Genomic DNA, 6,790 nt, shown 5'->3' with positions numbered 1-6,790 from the left:
GAGGGAGGGGGCTGCTAGCTACTTCACACTTTGCTAGGGTGAACCTCGGTTGGGGGGGCATTGCATTCATAGCTTAGGATTCCCTTCGTGCTAACACGAGGGAGGGGGCTGCTAGCTACTTCGCACATTGCTAGGTGAATGAACCTCGGTTGGGGGCATGCATTCATAACTTAGGATTCCCTTTGTGCCGACAGGAGGGAGGAGGGGGGCTGCAAGCTACTTTGCCCTTTGCTAGGTGAACCTCGGTTGGGGGGAAGGGGCATGCATTCATAGCTTAGGATTCCCAATTCATGCCGACACGAGGGGGTGGGAGCAAGCAATACCGTGCGCTTTGCGAGACAGGTGCCACATCGAAGTTGCATTTGGTATTTGAAAATCAAACCACCCTTTTGATACATAAATTTAGTCCACATGCAAGTGTGTTCATGTTCTGATCCTCTCCCGCGTCATTTTTCACCAAATTTATGAACATTAGACATGTTGGATGACGCAACAGACATGGTTCACTCAAACTAACTGTGTGCCACGTCGGTGCTCCTGTCACGCACACATCCGCACAGTACATTGGGCTCCACGAGGCTCCCCCTCTCAAAAATATCTGCCCGCCTCGAGGATTTTTCTGTTTCATAACACACGGTTGTTATCTCCGGACCGTGTGCGATATTTCTTGTTCCCAATCCTGCCTGCATCCCTAGAAAATATCTGCCCGCCTCGATGGTTTTTCTGTTTCATAACACACGGTTGTTATCTCTGGACCATGTGCGATGCACAATCATTAAAATTTTCAATAGCCCGGCATTTCACTCCCGCATTTGACTCCCGCGTAGTAAAATTTTCAGTACCCGCGTCATTTTCTCAAACACCCCCTCCACACACACACACACCAAAACCTCCTCGAGCATGCGCACACACACACACACACCCTTCCTCGCTCGAAACCCTAGCAAGGTCCCCGCCGCCGCCGCCGCCGCAAGGCCTCCATTGTCAACATCTGCTAATTTTCCCGTGCAGCTTACCCACCGATCTCCATACCCATGCCACCCTGGGTTTCTTAGATGACGCCTGCCAAATGCCCCCTTTTCCACAGATCCCCATCCCCCACTCCAGAGCATCGCAGCCTAAGCCCAGTTACGCTTCCCGTGGAGCTCAAAGAGCGACTGGCCCAAAAGAGGTGTATAGCGGTCTCTTTGCCCGACGTCGCCGAGGAAGCTGACGACCATTACTAGCGGCAGGCACTCAAGCAGCGGGCTAGAGTATGCGGGCATGTCTCGGCCGCTGGCTACGACATCGAGGTCATCGACAACGAGGCCTGAGGCGGGCTATGTCACAGGTTAAGTGTCCCACCCCCAACCCCTTGGGTTCAACCGCCATCGATCTCATCCATGGCACCGCCGCTGATCTCCTCTGGCTCGCTGTCAACAATTTGTCATTCTACATTGCCATCAAGCCCCTTTTGTCATTTCTGAAGGACACATTCTGCGACGCTGGCTTGGGATCCACAGCTTCCAAGTCAGATTTGATTGACGGCAACCACGAGGAGGGCACCCTCTCCGGCTCTTCCAAGGGGAAAGAGCCCATCTGCTCTTCCAAGGGGAAAGCGTCTGTCTGTGATATCAAGGAGGGCACCCTACAGTCGTGCTCTTCCAAGGGGAAGGAGCCCATTTGTGACAACATGGAGCGCATCCAGGGTCCGTGCTCTTCCCACGGGAACGATCCCATCTGTGACAAGTGAGGAATCCCATGATTTGTTTTGCCGTGCCTCTTCACAGGGGGAAACGCATGATTTGTTTTGTCGAGTCCCTTTTGTAGTGTAGTGAGAATATGTCCAGTTTTAATTGCTATATCTGGTTGTTTGCAGCATGCCTTGTTTATTTCAGTTGTTCACAATGTGATGCTCTATATGTGCAATTATTTACTGTGCAGTACATTTCATCATTCTAGTTTAAACATATCGATAGGAATGCATATATTTGCTTGCTGTAAGCCTGTTATAGCTAGCATATGCCTCTTTTAAAGTTTTTTGATTGTTAGGTTGTTTGTAGTTAGCATATGTCCGGTTTCAAATGCTACCTTTGGTTGTTCGTAGTATGCCTTGTTTATTCCAGTTATTCACAACATGATGTTCTATATGTGCAAGTATGAACTGTTGTGTTTAACATGCTTCTCGATGTACCTACACGGGACAATTTTGGGAACGACTACTATTTTCCATCGAGGTTAGTTTTATCCCATGGCTTATATCTGCTCACTGTTCAGGATATCAATAGCTGGTACCATATAGGCCGGCGACTGATAAGGGACTAATCGGTGAATCGGACTTTTAACTGAATATATCTGCAACCCATTTATCGTTAGGTTAACTAAGGCCATATGTAATATATCTGAGGCTACATAGCAACATGCATTGTACTTAATGTCTAAATATGCAATCCTAGGCTACATAACAGCAAGGAAGAGTGTTACATTAATGTTCTAATGATGTCTAGATATACGTAGAATAGCAGCAGCAACAACAACAACAACAACAACAACACAGCCCTATTTGGATACTCAACTTAGCTAGAGGTTAGAGTTAGTTTCTAGCTCATTACTAACCCTGAACTAACTCCATCCAAAGAGTTGTTTGGATGGCAGGATTAGATTAATAATAAATGCACTAGGAGAACTAGTTCCAATTAGCACCTCTTGGGTTGGATAGTTTTTTGGGTGGGTTATAGATGCAACTAGCTCAAACTAGCCCTCAAGTTTAGATATACTTTAGGGCTATTTTGAGCCTGAACAAGCTCAAACTAATTGTAACCCCTGGATACAGCAGAATTTAATCAGCCAATAATTTGTAAGAATGTAGTAAACTCCTTCCGGCTCATAATATAAAATGTTAATTCATCTAATATGTGAGTATATTGGATGTTATAAGATACTGCCTCCGTTCCTAAATATTTGTCTTTTTAAAGATTTCAAATGGACTACCACATACGGATGTATATAGACATATTATAAAAGAGTGTGGTACTACATAATTGTGCAATTGTTGTTTAGCTTCTAATATTAACTTGGTGCTTTTAGGTACATATGTCATTGGTAAAGATCCGTGCTTCAACCCTTTCTACGTATGGGGCAATGAGATATCGATGAACCAGCATCAAGTAAGGAAGCTGATACAAATTGTTAGTAAAATGGGTCCAAAGATGGCAATTAAACTATTTGTTTACACTTTATCCAAGACAACAACGAACTGCAGGATGGTAAGTAAGAACTCTGCAGCCTTCTTTTTACTGCCCATAATGAGTTGTGTTAGATGACAATGACTGAATCTTTTTCCTTTGCAGTGGTTGCCAAAGCAGTTTACTCAAGATTACCTCTCAAACTACATGATTGGTGGGCATGCAAATGTTAAAGTATTTCTACCAGAACACGATGATTATCTAGATGTTTTAATGAAGACCGTGAAGGATGGGCGGTCGGCCATCACAAGGGGTCGGACTAGAGTCATGCGTGCCTTCTGCATGGAGGAGGGCACAATATGGACATTCCGCTTCACCTTGTTCAACAACCAAAATATATTTCGCCTCTTTCTTTACCGTCTTTAATAGTACAAGTATACAACTATGGTTCATCATTCTTTATTTGGTTCTTATGTAATTCTTGAACATATGTACCTATAAATTGAATAATGCATTGGTTGTTTGAACCTGATTGATATGAATAAAGCTGTAACATACATTCAAATTCAAATTCAAATCCGATACAATTTGAAATAGCAGTAATTAAATTACGATGAAATTACGCTCTCTAGGTTGTTACGGCACACACAGTTGGTAAAACACAAACGTTTGCGATATACACCATAATCCGAGACGGTTCACAGAGAGGAAACGTGTGCAAGCATGCACACAGTTGCCGTTTCCAAAACGTGTGCGATGTCAGACAATGTCATAAATGGTGCGTGCAAACTAAACGTTTGTGTTAGTTGCCTTATCTTACACGATTTGCAATCATGAACTGTTTGTGATGAAGTATGCATCGTAAACGCTGCACCACAGAATAGCGTGTGCGATAGTTGTCGTGTACGACGATGTTATGACGGTCCGACGTTTCGTAATCCTGTCCGACACTCGTACGACAATTAGCTAATCTTCTTAACAGTGAATCATTTGTGATGGGCCGCACAACGTACACATTCTATAATAGTGAGCCGTTTGTGATGGGTCGTGCATCGTAAACGTAGCACCACAGAATACCGACTGTGATGGCAATGCAAGCAGAAAAGAGTTGGAGTGTTGTAGGGTCCCTATCCCCGATGGTTTCTGGGTCGTGTGGGAAGGACCCCCCCCCCTATCGCCCATACTCACTTGGCGACGGTTCCAAATGTCATCGTGGAAAGGGGTTAAAAACCGTTTGTTTAGGACCGGCGCGCACCAGTGGCTGGTCAGGCCTGATGTCCGGGCGAGGGCTGGATGTCCAGGTCCTGTAGCACTTTGGCTGTCGGTCTGCTGCTAGAGTTGCGGCCTCCAGGCGCTAGATGTCCGGGCCATGGGCCGGACGTCCGGCCGCTGTAGACTTTCAGTGGATCCTCTCGTTGATCTTCTTCGTCCGTGTACTTGGACACTTGTCCATGATTCTGAGCATCCTCGAGAGGGTTTTATTGATACCTAAGCACACATAGCATTCTGGATTGTGGTAGTAGCCATGTCTCACGTGGATCACATGGAAGCTCTTTAAGAAGAGATGTCACCTCGATCTTGATTGATCTTGCATGTGCTCATGTCATCGGTCCACTTGGCATTTGGAAGACGAAGGTAGGTCCATGGGGATGACCGTAGGATCCTCCGCATCAGTTTTTTTAGCATATGTTTTCTTGTCCTTTTCTTTCTTTTTTCTTACTTATATTTAAAAAAATTAGAGGCGTTAATTTCATATTTTTAAAATGTTCATGTAGTGTAAACAAAATGTTCGTGCAACTTTTACAAAATAATGTTTGTGACATTTTAAAAGATGTTCCCGTATTTCAGAAAACATTGTGACATTTAGAAAATATACAATGTAAAAAACAAATGTTTGCCTAATTCCAACTAAAATTGTACCACTCAAAAAATAGTTGTGGTATCTTCAAAAATTGTTCACGAGTTTCATAAATATGTTAATGATTATTTAAAAAAATATGATGTAATATTTTTTTGCATTAATAAAAATGTTTCGTACCATTCAAGAAAATGTTCAGCCTGTATTTGAAAAAAAAACATTTATTCAAAAAAGATTCAAACATACAGTTTTAAAGAATGACCGTCATGTATTTGAAAAAAAATGTCTATAAAACTTTTAAAACATGTTCAACGTGTATTTGAAATATGCTTAACATGTATTACAAAAGTACAAAAAATGTATTTCAAGTGTTTATCATGTATCTTAAAAATGTTCACCATGTATCAAAACAAACTGTGAATACCGAAAATGTACGACATGTATTGAAAATAGTGGACATGTTTCAAAACAGAAAAAATAACCCAAGAAAAGATGATAAAAAACATAGAAACAAATAAGAAGAAAAAATGAAAATACAAACAACCGGACACGAGTTTCACCATGCAGCGAAACGAACAAAGGAAAGAAATTAACGGAAAAAATAATATAAATCGCACACCGAGCGGATGTCACGTAAAAAAATGATTTACATTTCGTCCTCTTTTTTGCAAATGGATCTACGTTGTGTCCTTACTGGAGGAAAGATGCAGGCAAGACGTACAGTCCCATTGCCGTAAGCGATAAATAGCCGTACCAGTACTAGGCACGAAAGTCCTCTTCTCGTCTCGAGTTCACATACACCACCATGAACAGGAAATTTGAGAAAAAAAATATTAGAAAAATAGCACAAACATTTTTAAGGCGTAAACAAGTTTGTCACACATGAATATTTTTATAAATACATGAATATTTTAAACACGTGGATAACTTTAATTTCATTAACATTTTTATAAACTTGAACTCCTTTAAATCTCCAAATATGTTGTAAGTGCATGAACTTTTTTAAAATAAAAAACCATTTTAAAATGCATGGACATTGTGTAAGTATGCCAACTAAAAAATTTAACCTAAATATACGAATATTTATATTGAAATACATGAACTGCCTTTAACATATGTGAACCATTTTTAAGACATGTACATTTTTAAAATGTTCTACTCAATTTTTTGGAGGATATAATTTTTATTTTCTCCCTTACGCAGACCAGAAAAAACCGTTCATAAATAAATTATAAGTGTTTCAAAAGAACAAAAGAAAACACAGAACAGCGCCCTGTATGGACATATCAGTCCGGCCCATCCCCCGTGCTCATTGTGTAAGTGTGCTGAAGGGAGCTCCTATTTTAAAAATGTTCGCAGGCGAACAAGGCTGGCCCATTTGGCTGACCTCATTCAGTACTGTCCTTTTCCTCGGCGCACCATTTTGGGCCGTTCATTTGCGGGGCTGGTCGCCCGCGTTTTTTTGTTTTTCTATTTTTCTTTTATTTTATGTTTTTGTCTTATTCTTCTTTTAAATAATTCCGAATTTCAAAAGGGTTTTACAAATCCAAGAAACTATGAATTTTCATTTTTTTTCAACAAATTATAAAATGTTCATGAATTATAAAAATGATTGTGATTTAAGAAAAAAAATCATATATAAAAAAATGTTCACGAGATCCAAAGCAATGTTAAAGAGTCTCGAAAAATGTTGGCAAATTTGCAAAATAAGTTCACGGATTCGTTAAAAATGTCCGCATATTAAAAAATGCTCACGATTTCACTAAAA

Source organism: Triticum aestivum, chromosome 1A (assembly GCF_018294505.1).
Source record: "Triticum aestivum cultivar Chinese Spring chromosome 1A, IWGSC CS RefSeq v2.1, whole genome shotgun sequence".
NCBI classification, from domain to species: Eukaryota; Viridiplantae; Streptophyta; class Magnoliopsida; order Poales; family Poaceae; genus Triticum; species Triticum aestivum.
The sequence above is the reverse complement of the archived record's forward strand: the minus strand, read 5'-3'. Positions refer to the sequence as shown.